The 20256-nt window shown below is 41.4% G+C and overlaps 1 protein-coding gene across 2 annotated transcripts in view; it reads left to right on the top strand.

The window, feature by feature from the left end:
- Positions 1 to 2917: 2917 nt before the first annotated feature.
- arhgef10 (Rho guanine nucleotide exchange factor (GEF) 10) overlaps positions 2918 to 20256 on the top strand; it is a 235584-nt gene continuing 218245 nt past the window's right edge. For both annotated transcript variants that reach the window (XM_080413203.1, XM_080413202.1), the window contains exon 1: positions 2918 to 3057. The gene's annotated coding sequence lies outside the window, so the exon portion shown is untranslated. The remainder of the gene's footprint in view (positions 3058 to 20256) is intronic.

Genomic DNA, 20256 nt, shown 5'->3' with positions numbered 1-20256 from the left:
ATACATTAAAATATACTATATACAACACAAAATCCCTTACAACTCATACAACAGGAGCTTTCTGTTGCTCCAAAGGTGATAGGCATTAGGCAGGCATGTAGCATAGTGAGCTCAGCTCGGTAAACTCATGTCCATATTTCCCTCTGATGGGTACACTGTTTGTTTTGTAAACCAAATATAGGTAATTTGTAAATACCAATACATTATTTTGTGAAATAAAACATTCAGTTTTCACTGAAAGTTATATTATGCATTTGAAAAAAAATATTAAATTGAATTAAATTCACTTATTTCCGTGGCCTTAAAAATAACGGTATTTGATGGCCTTCTTGTCCTGGCATTTGCCATTTTTGTGCCCTCAAAAATGTACAACACCAAATTGATAATTTCATATGTTATGTATATGATATTTCCATACATGTGACATGTTGTGAGTTTGTAGATAAGCTATTTTCACTATATTAGATCTACTATGTTTATATTTGAAATAGGGCTCGTAATTCATACTTTCAAAAGTATTAAGAAATTGTAAGATTCTTCAAATGCACATCAGTTATATATGGGATATGAACCCAGGACCTTTGCATTGGGTAGAGAGTGTCTCTGCACAGTAAGCTATTGAGCTTGAAAAGCAATAGAAGCCAAATAGATTTATCACAAAAAAGGCAGTTTTGTGCTCCAAACAATCCAGACAAGCAACAGCACAACAAACAACGATATTTATACAAAAAAAAAATCAACTGCATATAATATCTCGAAGGTGTCACAGTAGGTCACTGTGTTAAGCCACCGTCTATGTGAGCTAAAGAAGGTCATGGGTTCAAACCCGTTTTTTTTTTACTGTGAAGCATGTTTTGAATACTAACATCCACGCTGGGCCCCCCCCCCAGGACATTTTTAACAGAGTAGATGTAATTTCCAGTATTCTGGTGGATTTTGGGAGTTTGACACTTTTATCAGGTTTTACTTAAACCCCATTCTGCTTAACGCTTTTTGAAAGTCCATAAAAACAATACATTTTACAACAATACAAACAATACAATACATTTTCGTATAGCGGCAATTTTGCAACAATATAAATATAAATATATATTGTCTGGCGGAAACCTCATTATGGCCAAAACTGCTACTTTTCAGCATAAACATTCTGCGTCGCTGTTCGGAAATTACGCACCTGAGCACACTACAAAAACAGCAGACTCAGCAAAAATAGGAAAAAAAACAAGACTTTTGCAACAAAAATCAGCAAGACACACTATCTCCTGTTTATTTCCCGTATCTGCATAGTCTCGCGTAGCTTTCTGCATGAAGTGGGTGGACGCCAACCTGCTTCCGGTCTCCTAAAAAGGCGTCCGCCCACTTCACGCAGCTAGCTACGCGAGACTATGCAGATACGGGAAGTAAACAGGAGATAGTGTGTCTTGCCGATTTTTGTTGCGAGAGTCTTGTTTTTTTCCCTATTTTTGGTGAGTCTGCTGTTTTTTGAGTGTGCTCAGGTGCGTAATTTCCGAACGCAGAATGTTTATGCTGAAAGGTAACAGTTTTGGCCATAATGAGGTTTCCGCCAGACAATATATAGGCCTACATGCAAAATTGCTGCTATACGAAAATGTATTGTTACTGCACTCTCTTATTTTAATTTTCATTTGTAATAAAATGTCGCTGACATCACAAGGTATTCTTCATTTTACGTATGGTCCAGTATATTATTAATTCATATCAGTCACTGTATTCCAGTGGGGCAAGGCAGTCTTATGCAAATGAGCCATGCGGTCGAATGTAAACAAATCGCTAGTGTAGTCTGGATCCACCATCAATCTTCAACCTTAAACAAACATTGACGTTGATTTAACAACTTTTGCTATCTGGGGTGGTACTTTTTCAAAGTTAAAATACAAAATAACTAATCAAAAGCACCAGGAGTTACCTACAGTGAGAGATGCTGCAGTGGTCTGAAGATCAGACTTTCATAACAGAGGTTCCATGTTTGAATCCCAGTCCTCCTACAGTTCATTGCTGGATTACTTTGACATTTTCTATGCTAAAATACAAAAGAACAACTCAAAATATGATATGATATAATACTTTATTGTCAGTTCACACGGAAATTTGTCTTGCGACCCAGCAGCCATGTATGCAGTACAAATACAAATACAAGTTACAATGAATGTCACAGGTACGAGTACACAGTTACTAAAAACAAGGCACGCTTGGTCCCAGTGCAGCCACTGTGCAGCGCACTAGAAGACACCTGCTGAGGGCCCAAAGGTGCCTTGTCGCAGTGGTGTGCTTGATCGGTTGCCTCTGCTACAGACAGTTGTCAGGTTCACCCACGGCTGCTTATTATTGTATAGTTAATTAAACAGAGGAGTCCATTTGGTTACAGCAGACTTTTGGGATGAAGAAAAAAGAAAAAACCTCTGACATCTACACTTCATGGAGTAAATTTCTTTGTAGTGAAGTGACAATGTATAAGGACTTTTAAGAGTAGACCTTTTTAATACTTCAACAAAAGAAAAAAAATACCAAATATGATTATTTTGGGGGGTCTCCGACTCCCCACCCAGTTCAAATATGATTATATTGGGGGGTCCCCCGTTCAAATATGATTATTTTGGAGGGTCACGGCCTGAAAGGGTTGAGAAACCACTTCTGTAGCGCCACTGGCCACAGCAGCACAGCTGTTTCCAAGGGAGGGAGCCACCTCACACAAGGTCACGTGGGACTGATCGGAACGCATGTATTCCATCCTACGGGAGAAGACTTTGGGAAATGTGACGGACAGCTCCCCGCAGCCAATCAAATGGTCGAATCCCAAATGTCCACCAATGAGCTGCTTAGGAGGAGGAGGCGGGCCTTGTCGAGGATGGAGGAGCGAGTGAGACAGTTTGCACCGAGAAGAAGTTGGAGTGAGACAGACAGAGAAAAGTAGATGTTTTGATTTTAGTTGTAATGCATGATTCATTAATGTTTGTCACTGATTCGATTGACTCTTACATGTTAGAAGTGGGACAGAGTAGAGGATACGTCATTGATTTGGCCAGGAGTCTTAAAATGGTGAGTGCAAATGCGTTTTAAAGCATTTTTTTTATTGAGTTTATACCACGAGAGAGAGGTGTAGCCTATATGTAATGTAGCCTACTGTAACTGTACATATACTTTAGCTACTTTTGTTTCAGGGGAGCAACAATGTAACCATAGCAGTTCGTTTGGTACTGTGTTTCAATGTCTGTTGCGTTTCACTAAATGTCGCCCTTTTCTTTGTAAAAGACGCAGTTTTCGGTGCTGTAAAGTAACTAGGTAAATTTACTCGAGTACTGTACTTTAGTGAAGTTTTGAGGTATTTTTTACTCTACTGGAGTATCTCCAATTTTCTACTCCGTCCACTGTAGATCTTAGAGGCAAATATTGTACTTTTACTCCACTGCAATTATTTGAAAACTTTAGTTACTAGTTATTTTGTAGATTTTGATTATTTCAAAACATACATTACTCACTTCAGCCATAAACATTTTGGCCATTTGAAAATAGCCGACCTAAAATATTTTTATACATTTGAAAAGGGACATTGTGCATAATGAGTACTTTCTACTTTTGGTACTTTAAGTACATTTTGATACCAATACTTTTACTATTTCTACATTGCAGTATTGATACTTTTACTTAAGTAAAGGAATGTACTTTTTCCACAACTGGTAGAACGTGGCGAACTGTCTGCCAGGATGCCAGCACTCATCTCATGTCACCTCTGTGTCATCCTATTTACTTTTTTCATGTTACATTTATAATGTATTGTAACTCTTGCAGAAAACCTTGAGGCTAAAGATGTTAACTTAATCTGTTCATCCAGCCCTGTCATTGAATAATCACTGACACAAGCTTCCAAGTCCCAAAGACAGACAATGACCACGTTTTTGATGCTTTTGTTTATATCACCTGCACAACAAAAATGTATCCTATACTTAACTTTGTCACTAGTTCCCTCAACGATGCATACAGTACATGATACAGTACAAGACTGCAGGTGCACTATAGTCACTTCGAACTTGACGAAAGAGTTCATTAAAGTACAGATGAATACATCTTCATTCAGACAAAGTAAAGAGTATTTCTCTTATCAACTTATTTGGTCAGGGAGGAAGCTCACTCAGTCTACAAATTCACTTAGTCATGCATAGCATTCCTCACAGCACAGCTCCAGTCAACTGGAACGTCAGTGCAACACAGTGCAGTCAGTAAAAGAACGCCTAATGTAATAATACAGTTTCTTTCATAAGCTGTTAAGAGTTGCCTTTGACTTGCATCTGATGCTAAAGTGCTTTCAGGAATATGTGGATAAGCCCCGCAGAAGATAGTTTAGATGCATGCAGCGCCTTTGATGTTGCTCCTGAGTCGTGTGGCGCCCTGCACACAGTCCAGTTCCCTGTGCATCGGTGCTGGATAGGAGCTGGTAGTTTGAGAGGTTTAGACGCACGCGCGCCAAAATACACAAAACACACACTCTACCCGTAATTTGCTTAGCAAATAACCAGGGTCAGTTGTGCTGCAAACACAGATGTCTAATCCCTCCACCCCCATTGTTGTAACATCTAAAGGAAGATTCTCTGGACTTCTTTCATTCTTGGTGTTGTGGGCTGGGATATAATCAATGTGGTGATGCGGGTGTGTATTGTCTGGGATTTAAAGCATTACATTTAAGTTGTCATTTTCCGAACTCGCACGGCTGTTCTAGAGGTTCTATTATTTTCCTTGACCTTAGATATTATAGGCATTACTGATGACCAGTTATCAAAAGCCTCACTGTGTACATAATTCTGTGAAAGCACCAATAGTCACCCCCACAATATCAAGAGAGGTATTTGGTAAAAGATATTGTGAGATTCAAATGAATCAATCATCTCCCAGCCTTACTCATCACGACGAGTCACGGTCCAGTCTCCCCCCTCCCTCAGTGATGTCGCACGCTCAGCCTTGCTCGACACTTCCTCCTGATCAGACGCCAGCCGGCGCTCAAGCGATTGATGTTCACCAGACATCATTCAGCGGACAGACACCAGTCTCCTCAACAATATCTCCAAAAACCTGTGGTTTTTGTAACCGATAAGTGACAATTAGGCGCCATTGTTGGAAGAAAGTGAGGTTTGTGACAAAGGCCAGAGCCACCTGCTTGGTGTCTGTCGTCTGGATGATTAGGGTCACACGTGCTCTACAGAGTCTCATTTCACTCCTGTCATCAGCATCATAACAGGAGGCGTTCAGTCACACTCTAGTATTATCTCCCCTCACTCAATTATTGTTACTAGTCCATACCAGGACTTTGTGCGCCCAATCTATGAGCAGATTTTAGACTTGTGTATCGCAACTGGCACTAGATCCCATAGCCCGTGGCAAAAAAAGCTAAATTTAGTAAATGGTACAACTCAGCTTCATTCAATTTAGGCATTTAGCAGTATGCTCTTAATCCAGAGTGATTTACAGTATTACGCAAGGTAAACAAGGTAATGCATTCAATTTTAAGTTTAATATACCAACCCACTGAGGAGAAACATGCATAGTCAAGTCTCTGTAGCACACCGAACCTGCTACTGTGGGTTCTACAATTTCTACCATTTTGTAATGAAAGCTTCTGCACGTTATTGTCCACTCACACACTACACCAAGTCTACATGTAACCTTAGGTCTGCTGCTTGCTGTGTGTTTAAATCAAACAACTTTGCACCATTGAGCCAGATCTCTCTCTCTCTCTGCCAGCATTGTTTGTTTGTGGCCTCGAAGCCCAGGTGCAACATGCTACTATAAAGACAAGAGCACAATTAGATCATTGGAGGCACCTGCCAATCCATTAACCCTGAGTCACTCTCAACAGCTCAACTCACAGCAGTATTACAGCTTACATTTGGGAAAAGTGAAGCATTGTTGATTGTTCCTCACTCCCTTCATGTGCCAAATTGCCAATGACCAATGCCCATGTGTTGAGATCGATTGGTCAACCCAGTGAACCCACTGAGGAGAAACATGGATGAAGACCTTAAGGACAGACGAAAGGACATAGTAGGACGTAGGATAGTACAGTAGACCAGTGGTTCTCAACCTTTTCAGGCCGTGACCCCCCAAAATAATCATATTTGAATTGGGGGCCCCCCACCCTGATAAGCACTTGGAATTGTAGGAGTTGAGGCATTGCATTTAGTTTGACTCGGTTACACAGATAAATATTGTGAAAATAGCAGATTTACAAGCTCACAACACCTCACAGCGCAAGGCGTTGTGAGCTTGTAGATCGGCTATTTAAAACATTGTTGCCTATTTTTTATATTATTTGACACTTTGGCCAATGTTTGACCAGTTTTTATTGTATAGTTTGTTGATTACTTTTGATGCAGTAATGCCGGTCTCTTTTAATGGTCTTTTTTAAGGTTTTAAAAAGTCATAAAAGTCCTTATCCGGGGTCCCAACCCACAGTCTGAGAACCACTGCAGTAGACAGTAGTATTTATAGTAGGATTGACCTTAAACGCAGATGCAGCTGGGTGTATAATATGCCCAGGTTTCTTCTCATAGCTGAACTGATCGAGCATCTTTATAGCAGTCATTCTGTTTCGGGCCGGGTGGTGTTATAGTCAAAATGCCTTATTTATACACTGTCTGTGGGTGCCAGAATGCACAGTAATCACACAGAGGAGCATACCAGTCATTTTTAGAGGGACTATGAGGTCACCCCCACCCACCCGCCCACCAGCCAGCCAGCCCAGTGAGCGTCCAGTGGGATATGACATGGAGGATTTACAGCATATTTCAGCAACAGATGGGTGAGAGGAACGCCATGGACCCTTCAGTAGGGTGGACATGGGAAAAAATCGTTAACCCATTCAATCCGGGAACACATCTGTGTCATTTTAGATTTTTAGCTATTAAGCCATTATTTTGTACTTTTGGCTATTCAAAAATAGCAGATATACAAGCTCATAGCGCGCGGCACTCGGTGCTTGCAGATATGAGCTTGCAGATCTGCTATTTTAGGAAAATCATGAACATTTGTGCAAATCTTTGAATATATATATTTTTTTAAAAGCGAACATTTGTAACTCAAATCTTTGCTTCTGGGGGTCCCTAGAACAAAATATTTTGAGATGGGGGTCCGCGACCAAATACAATTTGGGGGGTCCTTGACATGACAAAGTTTTAGAACCACTGATATTATAGCAATCTATGGTTGGGATTGATTGAATACTTTATTAGCAGTTTGCAAAAAAAAGCACAGGAAAGTACAGTTCAATACAAGGTCTGCTAAGCGGATTTTAAACACCAAGAAAGCCTATGGCTTCCATTCCCTTTGTACTCAATTCATCGAATTGAAATCTGAAGACATTTTATAGATGCGTTCCCGTATTGAATGGGTTAAATACACTTGTTGTTCGGCAGCAGCCTGGGACATCTGTTGGGTAATTTTTCAGTGCATGGTGGATATTTCTATTTTGAGCAAGGCTTAGTTTGACTTGGACAGTTCAAGATGTTGTTTACAAAGTCATGTCATGATGAATATTGATTCGTTATAATTTTGCCATGTGTTGTGGTACAAAAAATACATTTTGGCTAGTGATGAAACAACAGAGCCATAACGTGGGCTGTGTCAGTGCATGCCACACTATTCATTTATTCATACAGGTTAAAAAGGCCACTAAAGGAAACTTTTAGCCCCAGTGGTTCCCAAACGCTGGGCCTGGACCCATTTGTGGGTCGTGGACAAATTTGTATGGGTCGCAAGTATCCCATTATTTTTTTGTTTCCTACATCTCATTTTTAATAATTATTATTTCCACAATAAATAAATAAAATCAATTTCAAACATTTTTCAGAAGGATTTCATAAATAAAATAAAATAAAAATAATTCCATAAATTAGTAAAGAAAAAAAGGAAGTAGTGAAAATAGCAGATCTACAAGCTCACAGTGCCGAGAGGAGACATACAATTTCTCTTTTGGGTCTCGAGCTAAAACGTTTGGGAACCACTTGATTCAGCCATCTGACGACAATAGTCAGAAGTCGTTGACAATCTTGGCTCAAGAAACCTCTTCCACGCTGTGATGTGACATCATCATTACAATGTCTATTATACTGACAGTCTGGAGCATTGTATAGTGGACCTGTGGTCATTAGTTGTAATCTGATGTTGGAACGCCATCCTGAGTGGCTTGTTCTATTGATATTGAGATGCTAATAGCCGGACAGCTAACAAAAGAGCTCTGTGGGGCAGGGGCGCTCCACACTGCCCTCTCCTCACAAACTCTGTGTATAGTCTTCTTCTGACCACATGTTGGCCAGTCAAAGCCTCTGTCTGTGCATAACTGGGTGGGTGGGGTTCAGCTCTATAGAATTGACAGCCTAGACCGTGGCTAACTCCCATCTTTAATTGGACAGCATGTCTGGAAAGCAAACTGCACTCTCTCTTTAACTATATTTTGCCAGGTGTGTGTTCAAAGTCACAGGCTGGGAGGGACACATAAGAAAATAATGTTTTTTTGTCTACTTTTAAATTTTCTTTGCAGAATTTTGAGGAAAGGGTCTGGCTTGACACATTAGGGGTAATTTTTTCCTACAAGTTCAGAACGCGTTGCATCCGCGCCGAGTTTGTAGATCGGCTATTTAAGTATAAATGAGGCTTAAATCGGGTTTCGTCTCATTACAAATCTTTGGTACTTTGAACTAGGCTTAAGATAACAACAACCAACTGAAGCTGTAGAATGTAGTAATGGTCTGGTAGGAGAGTTCTCAACCAGCTATACTCTCTGATGGGCAGACAGGCATTTATGAATCCGGCAGGGGAATTTCACTTTCAGCTTCTGCTGCTTAGATGGTTATGGAGAGAGAGCATTCTGTTTGAGGTTAAGTGTCTTATGTCAGGGACACTTGGACACATACATTATGTGTAGACCGGGGCCGGGAGGGGAACCAGTGACCTTCTGATCACGGGCAGATGGCCTCTTATCTCTACCCTCACACACACACACACGCAAAAAGGAAACCATGTTCCGGCCCAGTTTTGAACTGAGGACCTTTCGCGTGTTAGGCGAACACGTGATAACCACTACACTACGGGAACTGATACAGTATACGTTGTGTGCAAGATACCACCATATCGTATAACATCTGGGAACGCTTACACTGTGAAACATCTGGGAACATGATACTAGTGTATAACACGGGGGAACTCTGAGTCATCAGGGTTTATTCCGGGTTGTATTCCATTTGGAACAGCCTTGTAGCTGACTGAGATATGCAGAGCTGTGTATAAATCCCTTTTACACGTCTGGCAAATCTGGCAATTAATGACTCTTGTACTGCAACCCGCAGGCAATGACTACTGAAGCATGTTCCCTGCACCCGCTTCAACCATTATAATTAACTGGTAGCTGATGTAACGGCTATATTGATCCTCCTGTTTGTGTGCGTGTGTGTGTGTCTCATCCTGTAGAGCTATTTCACCGATGCGAAGGCTTAGAACACAGCGTATGAGCGTGTGTGGTAGACAATATAGTCACTGACCAGAAGAGGTCTGGAGGTGTGTTATCTCTGGGTTTACCCCTTATCTCTCTCCTTAACGCACTGATATGGCCTGGTAGTCTCTCTTAAGCCACTTTCTCTCATATGAACACTGGAAGATATCTGGGGGATTCACACATGTAGCATGCAACAGGAGAATGTCCGTTTCAGATGCGTTAACCCATTAAGACTGGGTTAACGCATGGCCATTCAAAAAATAGCAGATCTACAAACTCATAGTTAGCGCTATGAGCTTGTAGATCTGCAATTTTTGGGAAAAATCGTGAACATTTGTGCAAATCTTTGAATATATATATTTTTAAGCGAACATTTTTAACTCCGATCTGAGCTTCTGGGGGGTCCCTGGAACAGCATATTTTGTGATGGGGGTCCTCGGCCAAATACATATAATTTTGGGGGTCCTTGACATGGTAAAGTTGGAGCACCACTGCATATAGCAACATACTGTTAGGATTTAGAAAACATTTTTAGATATGTATTTGGCCCCGGACCCCCATCTCAAAATGTTTTTGTTCCAGGGACCCCCCCCCCCCCCCCAGAAGCAAATATTGGAGTTAAAAATAGTGCGGCACTCGGTGCAGCGCTATGAGCTTGTATATCTGCTCATTTTGAATAGCCAAAGAAATCTAAAAATGACACAGATGCATTCCCGGTCTTAATGAGTTAAGGTATATACTCTGTTTGATAAGGTGAGGGGCGATGTCTGGGTAGTAGACGCACACATTAGCTAGCTACTCCCACTTAAATATAACAGCGTGAGGGAGATGCTGATGCGAGGAAATAAAACAAATGCAATCATTTTTTTACTTCCTTCCACAGACTGTTTGACATGTGGTCTCCCATTGATGCACCCATACAAAACATCTTTCCTACCATAGTAGGCCTAATGTAGACAAACGAGTTAATTTACTTTTAATTAAAACGAGCCGCCCGTCCTCCAAGCTGGAAAAATAACATTGGTCTTCATGTACAGACAAGTGCACGTACATGTAGCTCAATGTCTACAATTACTAAAGAGACGTTCATGTTTTGTTTCGCTTGTTATGAGCCATTTCATGGAAGTTCCATCAGTGAATATTTCCAACTCAAACGCTAATAAAAAGCTGAATGAAACTAGATTTTCAGTTAACTACTGTATCTCTCACTTTTTTTCTATTGATTAGTCACCCCATGGAGACAATTATTTTGTTTTTGTCGCATTCCTAACTAAGCCAATAATTTGATGACCGGTAGGCAGTGGTTCCGGTAAGAGATACAAAGGAGACTCTTTGTGTCTCCTACTGGAACCGCTGCCGGTCAAGTCTCCATGGGGTGACTAATCAATAGGAAAAAAAGTCATTTTGCGGGTGAACTATCCTTTTACGTCAAGGGTCCTGCCAGCATAAAGTCTGTTGCATGTCCGATCCTACTGAGCCGGAATATTGCGTTTAAACATACAGCCCCTTCGTTTAAAGTCTGGAAAACTTCCATAATACAGTGCATGTCTGAAAGTGGCTTTATGTACCTGAAACATCACTCTAGCGGAGTGAGGGCGAAAGGTGACTTGTGCGCGTTCACGTAAACCGCTGTCACTGGCTTTTTCCAACCTGCTGTCTCAGTCATTGCCTTAACTATAGTATATCACTTTACAGATGTTGTTAATTATTAAGAAGAAGGAGGGGAGTAATAGGTAGTATGTTTTAACTTTTCTGAAAGCCATGTTGGGGGCCGCATTGGACCTCTTTGGGGGGCGCATTGGCCTCAAAAAGGTGAGTTTGACACCCCTGCTCTAGCTGCTTCTGTGGAAAGTCAGGGGTGTGATTGATTATGATAGCTCAGTGTGCGTTCGAGCATGGCGCTAATAACACCAAGGTTGTGGGTCTGAGCACCGTACGGACTTGCTACTTATGTTAGTATTTGTTTATGCTTTGCTTAGTGAGTGACAGCGCACTAGACACTCAAGACATGTCATGTTGGTATTCAGCTCTGCAGAGCTGACAGAACATAGAAGAGAATTGAACTGCTGGCCTCTCCTTCCCTCTCACCCTTTGCTTTGCAAACCCTGCCCGTTCATTGTCTGTACATGTGGAATTGGCTGTGGATCTGCTGTGTGTGTAATGGAAGGATGAATGCTGTAAACTGGCAGAGGCAGAAGCCTCACACCCTGCCAGTTTAACCGCCTTAAAAGCCCTATATACTTAGTTGACCAGAGTCCCCCAGGGTCCGCTTCTTTTTTCCACCCTCAGCTCCAAATCTCTTTGGTGAAAATAGCAGATCTACAAGCTCACAGCGTGTCGAGAATGTTCGTCCCAGAATGAGGACGCTACAACCAGCCAGTGGTGGAAGAAGTAATCAGATATTTTACTTAAGTAAAAGTAACAATACTACAATATAAAAACCAGCCAAAGAGCCCCAACCCCCCCAGAGGCAGTCCGGCTCACAACTTGGAAAACCTCTGCATGTCTCTCTCTCTCTCTCTCTCTCTCTCTCTCTCTCTCTCTCTCTCTCTCTCTCTCTCTCTCTCTCTCTCTCTCTCTCTCTCTCTCTCTCTCTCTCTCCCCCCCCCCTCTGGGCTTTTGTTTATGACTCACTCAGCTCATGTGTGGAATGCCACTTGTCACTAGGAGAGCCCTAGATTGCTCATGGCTTTGTACAACACACACCAGCAAGGGTTCCCATCTCTGCATGGCTGCCTGTCACCAAGCCACAAACAATTGCGATTTAAATGCGTGACTCAGCACTGGTCGCCATTAGGAAGACGTTTGACCCATATACCACTGCAGAATTTTCGTTATGCACCAAAAGCGTCAATTTATGGTCAACCCTATGGCTCACATACCTCACTTATTGTGTCAACATGTTAATTATCAGAGTGCAGTGGTGAAAAGTAACTAAACTAAGTACATGTACTCAGGTACTGTAGGTATTCTTTACTTTACTGGAGTACTTCCTGGAGTACCTCAAAATTGTACTTACGGTAAGTACAGTACTTGAGTACATACTTAGTTTAGTTACTTTACAGCACTACAAGCTGTGAGCTTGTAGATCTGCTATTTTCAAAATATTTCTATACATTTTGAAAACTTGCGAAATGGCACATTCTGCGTAACGAGTACTTTTACTTTTGGTACTTCAAGTATATTTTGATGTCAACACATACACTTATACTCAAGTACATTTTGAATATTGTACTTTTACTTAACATTTCTATTTCTACCTTGTGGCATTAATACTTTTACTTAAGTAAGAAATGTGAGTACTTCTTCCAACACTGTCAGAGACTGTAGCAGTTGTTTGCTCTTTTGAGGATAGGTTGTTATGAATACACAGGTGAACAAATTGTCTGCATTATACCAGCGGGCCAGATGACTTGTTTCTCCTGTCTGAACAGTGTAGCGCAGCATCCCCCTGACATGTAAGCACACGCACGGCTAAGTCTGTCATCAAAGATGGGCTTGTTTCATCCCTGCGTTGTCCTCCTCAAATCCCTGTTCTCATTTCACACTACACAACACCCTGCAGTGGCTCAGCAGGCAAAGTGACTTGTCTGGGAACGGAGAGGTTCTCGGTTCGATCTGCACTCTGGGCATCGTGTCGGTTGGGTGTTTAAGTAAGATGTTAAACCCCCCAATGGCTCCTGATGACCTTGCTGTTGTTTGGAGGAAAAAAAAGTGTGTTGTTGAAAAAGGTTTTGTATATGTGCAACCACTTTCACTTAAACCCTTTATACTTTCATCATCATCATCATCATCATAACCTTTATTTCAACTCGGAATACAGTTGAGGGGCAGGCCCTCCTTTTCAATGAAGCCGCTGCCGAGATACAGAACACAATAATCAACAGGATTATACATTTATATATTGATTGATTGATTGAATACGTTATTAGCAGTTTGCAAAAAAAAAAGCACAGGAAAGTACAGTTCAATACAAGGTCTGCTAAGAAAGCCTATGGCTTGTTTCCATTGGGGTCCTTTGTACTCAATTCATCGAAACATTTAGTGACAAATATACAATACTATGCAAAACATCATATAAACAGTTAGAAATCTAAAAACATGTACAGTAAACACTGCAGTTCGGGGGGGGGGGCATAGTTTTTTTTACAGGGGACAGTTTCAAATTACAGCCACCTGTAAGTGCTCTTTTAGAACGGTTTTGAAGGGGAGTAGGGATTTACACTCCTTTATGACTGTTGGTAGGACGTTCCTCATTTTTGTGGCATAGCAGGAGAACAAATTTAACCCCTTGTTTGAGCCAAATCTGGGTTGAACGTGATTAGTGGAGCTTTGTTGCGATTGTGGACATTATTGACGTTCTGGAAGTAGTTTGACAGGTACATGGGTGTCTTTGTGGTGTAGCGTATCTTGTAGACCAGTCCCTACAAATATATGAATCAGAAGACTTGGTTGACCGTGGTTCCCTAGGGTCTGTATTCTGGCCCTTTTTTCCTTGTGAGCTTGTAGATCTGCTATTTTTGCTGAATGTTTGTCTCATGACATGCCCAGAATAGTGACACTGGGCTTCATCCTCACTGTTTTGTTGTGTTTTCAAAGCCAAGACATGTTGCTGACTGACTGCGTGGATGACGTTGCAGATGACAAGAGGGCTAGCCTAGAGAATGTTTAACTAAGGATTATAAAGGATCACCATCAGGGTGGGGGTCAAAATGCCGAAACCCGGGATCGAACCAGGGACCTTTAGATCTTCAGTCTAACGCTCTCCCAACTGAGCTATTTCGGCAGTGAGAGTGGGAGGGGTCAGAACACAGTCTTATATGTGGTGACCATTCAGGAATCAGGCCCTACTTTCAATGTGGAGTTCTAGTTTGACCATGATATAATAAGTAATTACAGTGTTATTGCCCTGTTATAACAGGGTTATAACACTATTAAATGCAGACTAGGTAACCTTGAGCCTAATTTAAAAAAAAATGTATGTATTTATTTAGCATTTTCCCCTCTATCAGCCACTATATAATTATGCTGGTGTGTTTTCCTGCAGAAAGACACATCCCTCTGGCTGTATTTTGGTTTTGTTCCACTGTTTATGTTGATATTCAACTGTTTATATTGACATTCATCCCTTTGCAGGGACCGAAAAGTCTGTGGGGGGAGGGCAGGAGCTCTTAATTGATCCCTTTGAATTTCAAAGGGGTTATGTGCTGAGTTAATTGATTGGGCCATAAAAGTGGAGTGTGTGTACACACAGATCTGAAAAGCTACCTAGTCTGCCTTTAAACTATGGATATGGATAACCATCAGGGGGGTCAAAATGCCGAAACCCGGGATCGAACCAGGGACCTTTAGATCTTCAGTCTAACGCTCTCCCAACTGAGCTATTTCGGCAGTGAGACGGGACGGGGTCGGAGGACAGTCAGATCCCCGGTCATCTGAACATTCAGGAAATTAAAACTTGGAACAAATATGTCGTTCTCCATTTCCTTTCGGGGAGAGAAAGTGAGGACAAATATGAGAATTGAGACACATTTGTGCTTTGACCGGTGGTACGACAGTGTGAGGAATGCACGGTATGCTAAGAGACCAGAGCGTTGCCAGGTTTCCTGAAAGGCGCAGAGCTGCCAGAGATAGAGTATCACTCTCAGATGTTACGGTCACCTCCTTTAGACACGTTGTTAACCGACAGAGCGGAGTTGCAGATGAGAAGAGGGCCTCCACGCAGATTACGCAGATGCCACGCCACAGGGCGTACTTTAGACTCTAAAAGTACTTTAGAGGAAGGTGCGTCCAGTTTCCTCTCCCCTGCAGCAAGTAAAAACGAGCTGAGAACCCCCAGTAATTATAGGAGAGAAGTGAAGGAACCAAGGCTGTTTTTGTAGCTGTAATGACAAAGAGACTGTCGCTAATAAAATGCAATTATTAAGACAAAGCATTTGCAATCAAAGTGAAGTTCCTGTGGGTTTTAATGGAACTGGACAGTTAATGATTGTCATCAATGTTGTGATTAAAAATCACTCATGTATGTACAGGTGCTCTGAGGTTTTGCCTGTTCAAGAAGAGGAACATGACAGAACATTTCTGTCTAGTCACTGGGGATCACACCGGAATACATGCATGTCTTTTTGCACCAGAAAACTTCACATGGCCATGGCTGAACAGTCGATGGCCTTGTGAGCTGATAAGCGCGCTGTCTGAGTTGTAGTCGTAGTGGATTGATTGAATACTTTATTAGTCAGAAATGTAAACAGCACATGGTACAGTCAGACATGAAAGGGATATTTCACCTGACTTTTTTTCTATCGATTAGTCACCCCACTTGAATTCATGGTTATTCTTTTGTTTTTGTCGCATTCCTAAGACAATAATTTGATGACCGCAGCGGTTCCGGTAGGACACACAAAGAGTCTCCTTTGTATCTCCTACCGGAACCGCTGTCTACCGGTCCGCCGGTCATCAAATTATTGGCTTAGGAATGCGACAAAAACAAAAAAATAACCATGAATTCAAGTCTCTATGGGGTGACTAATCGATAGAAAAAAAACTTTGTTGGGGTGAACTATCCCTATTTAAGGCTGGGGACTTGTTTCCATTGTGGACTGAATAGCATATCACTTCCACCCAGCCAAAGGTAGGACGGTGTAGCTTAGTGTAGAAAATGATGGGGACATGGATGTTCTGGTATGAAACGCATACACACACGCACACCGGCATGATTCATCTCTTCTTCACTACTTCCCTTTCTTCCTCTGTGCTATTCTTTACGCCCTTGTGGAGAGATGAGTCACTTTATCCTTTCTTTTACCTTCTAATCAGAGTTGAGCTGTTTGTTATCATCACTCTGAACCGTGCCAGTCACTTCAGACACCTACTGTCAGTGGTGGAAAAGTAACTAAGTACATGTACTCAAGTACTGTACTTAGGTACAATTTGGAGGTATTTGAGTATTTTCCAATTTCCAATACTTTTACTTCTACTCCACTACATCTCAGAGGCAAATATTGTACTTTTACTCCCATTACTATTATTTGACCACTTTAGTTACTAGTTACTTTGTAGATTTAGCTTACAACACATACACACAACTTCAGCCTTTAAACTTATTTGAAAACAGCCGATCTACAAGCTCACAACGCGTCGCATTGCGACGCGTTGTGAGCTTGTAGATCTGCTATTTTCGAAGGATTTTTGTACATTGTATACTCTAGAAAACTTGTGAAATGGGACCTTCTGCATAATGAGTACTTTTACTTTTGGTACTTTAAGTACATTTTGATGCCAATAATTTTGTACTTTTACTCAAGTACACTTTGAATTCCGGATTTTTACTTGTAACAGAGTATTTATATATTGCAGTAAGTTTTTACTCAAGTGAAACATTACTTTTTCATGTGCATGGAATGGTACACAATGCACATCAAGCGCTTCACCCCACAATATTTCTCTGCAAAGAGAAGATGGATCATGATGAATTGTACCAGTGGGTACCAGAGATCTCTCTAGTTGCTCTCTCTTTTAGTCACTGCATTCCACTCCATTATGCCGGCTGCTTGCCTCCGCAGGCAGTGGATATTCTACCTGCCTCTGTTAGCATTAGCATTGTCCGGGTGTCTGTCTGTCTTACTGTATTCCAGCTAAACACTAGGTCCCTGTGTGTTCACATGGCACTGTCTCTGGCCCTCTGCCAGGCCCCGGAGGACAAAGAAAGAAGCAGAGGATTTCACATTATTTGTAGACAAAACAAAGCTTTGAGGCTTTCGTATTGAGTTATCTCTTGGCTCTCGTGCGCTGCTCGCACCACTGTGGTGTGGGCTTGTCTTGTCTTACTCACTGGTCGACTATTGTCGAACTTCTGTGGTAGTTTTCTTTTATTTAACCAGAGCGAAGCTTGTCAGAGAGAGAATAATTATATAGAACACCCCCTCCCCCTCCCCCATCTGCCACAAGGCTGGCTTTATACTGCAGAGTGATGTCAGGGCTGTGTCATCCATTCCACACACAACTTTTTTTTCTTTTTTTCCAGGGTCGATCTTTGACAGAATCTGTCACCCTCTCTATACGGTCTTTTTTACATCCGTTGCAGAGGACCTGCTGTAAGGGGAAAGAATTTCCCTGGCCCTCGTCGTGTCTCTGCAGGTTCAGAGGGTCGTTTCCTGCCCTGGCACGCTGGTGACATTTCCACTGAGCCTAAAGAACGAGAGGTTCATTATTATTACCCAAAAAACACACTCAGCAATGTGACCCCAGGCCCCAGTGCATGCTACTGTCTGTTCCCCATTGCAGACAGTAGGTGGAGCTATGTCGGGCTCTGTTGTTTTATGTCAGCAAAGACATAGGTATGTTTTCTAGCAGCAGCTATGCACCTGGGGAGATCTAGAGACAGACTAAATGTCATGCATTTATTAACCCATTCAATCTGGGAACGCAGCTGTGTCATTTTAGATTTTTAGCTATGTAACCATTATTTTATATTTTGGCTTTTAAAAAATAGCAGATTTACAAGCTCATAGCGCGGCACTCGTAGATCTGCTATTTAAAAAAAATCATGAAAATGTGAGAAAATCTTTGATTATAGCCTTTCTTTTTTTTTTTTACTCAAATATTTGCTTCTGGGGGTCCCTGGAACAAAACCTTTTCATGTCAAGGACCCCCAAAATTATATGTATTTGGCCGCGGACCCCCCACCCCCCATCTCAAAATAGGATCAAAGATTTGAGTTAAAAAAATCGCTTTCAAAAATGTATATAGCCTATATTTAAAGATTGGCACATGTTTTCGCGCTATGAGCTTGTAGATCTGCTATTTTTGAACAGCCAAAAGTATAAAATAATGGTTATAGCTAAAAATCAAAAAATGACACAGATGCGTTCCCGGACTGAGTGGGTTAAAACACGTTAATTTTAGGCGATTTGATTAAAAGCACAAAATAAATGACCTGCAGGTAGTGACTAATACTGAGACCTCAATCAACACGTTGTGAGCCTGAGGAAGGCTTACACAGTAGATGCAGGTCTGAACAGCCATGTTAATTAAGGCAGACTTGCTGTTTGGTATTTACTGTCTGCAGAAATGTGTCTACTACATTTCACTGGATGTAAAACTCTTCTTAACTTTCATGGCGTGTGAAACACCAAGTCAAGCCCATTCGTTTGAATCAAAGCCTTGTTTGATGCAGACTAACCCATTAAAGACCTGAACCCGATTCTACTGAATGTCTCCTAAATCCCAACAGTTTTCTGAAAAACGTACGGTGCTCAATCTTTTTCATGTCAAGGACCCCCAAAATTATATGTATTTGGCCTCGGACCCCCATCTCAAAATATTTTGTTCCATGGACCCCTCAGAAGCAAAGATTTGAGTTAAAAATGTTCGCTTAAAAATATACATATTCAAAGATTTGCGCAACATTTTCACGATTGTGACATTTGTGACATTTTCACAAAGTGTAAAATAATGCTTTTTTAGCTCAAATCTAAAAATGACACAGATGCGTTCCAGGTCTTAACGGGCTAAAATAACTGAGTGAACCCACGGGCTGAAGCATGGTGAGAATTAACATGCTTTGAATCAGTTACTTTCTCACTGTGGTGAGAGGGTTCCTTTACACAGATGTTACACTTTGAGCTCTACGTTAGCTTGTTAAAACAGAAATGTTTGTTTTTGTTTTTGAAAGACAAACCAATAGCCTAACGTTTCTGTTTAGCCAACAGATTAATGCTGTTTAGAGCTAACAGCAATAATGTTGTTAGAACTCAGCTGGTTTGTAGTACTGCAGCAATCCTACCTTCTAGTGCAGTGGTGCTCAACCTTTTTCATGTCAAGGACCAACAAAAAGATATGTATTTGGCTGCAGACCCCTATCTCATAATATTTTGTTCCAGGGACCCCCAGAAGCAACTATTTGAGTTACAAATGTTTGCTTTAAAAATATATATATTGAAAGATTTCTTTCTAAAATAGCAAATCTACAAGCTCATTGTAAATCTGCTATTTTTGAATAGCCAAAGTATAAAAGTGGTTAAAATGATTGTGATGCTATATTAACACATTTTGCTGGGGACCCCCTGGAACCCCACCAAGGACCCCTGGGGGTCCCCGGACCCCACTCTGAGAACCAACGTACTAGTGTACTAACTTTGTGTACTTTTAATTGACTCATATAAAAACAAATACATAATCCTTGATATATACTGATGTGCAAAGTAATGCCAGCTCTTAGTTGTATGCTTTTTAGCAAACAGGTGCTGCACAGATTAGATGTTATTAAACTATTATACAAGTAAAGAATACCCAGGATGAGATGACGCGTTGGCGTAATGTTGCATCAAAAGATTTTCTGAACGGTGGGAAGACGCACATAATACACACACACACACACACACACACTGAGAACTCCATAAGAATGGTCTGATTGTTTGTTTACATTTTAAAAACACGTGGGAGCAGGAACCATCAGAGAGAGAGAGAGAGAGAGAGAGAGAGAGAGAGAGAGAGAGAGAGAGAGAGAGAGAGAGAGAGAGAGAGAGAGAGAGAGAGAGAGAGAGAGAGAGAGAGAGAGAGAGAGAGAGAGGAGAAGAGAGAGAGAGAGAGAGAGAGAGAGAGAGAGAGAGAGAGAGAGAGAGAGAGAGAGAGAGAGAGAGAGAGAGAGAGAGAGCTTTGTTTTCATTCAATGTGTGTCATTATCGTGCAATTTGTCTTAAATTAGTTGTGGTTCAAAGGGCTGCCGTTGAGACAAAAGGTAGCACACTGCTCTGACAGTC

Source organism: Gymnoscopelus braueri (assembly GCF_963280865.1).
Source record: "Gymnoscopelus braueri genome assembly, chromosome: 19".
Lineage (NCBI taxonomy): Eukaryota > Metazoa > Chordata > Actinopteri > Myctophiformes > Myctophidae > Gymnoscopelus > Gymnoscopelus braueri.
The sequence above is the reverse complement of the archived record's forward strand: the minus strand, read 5'-3'. Positions and strand labels throughout refer to the sequence as shown.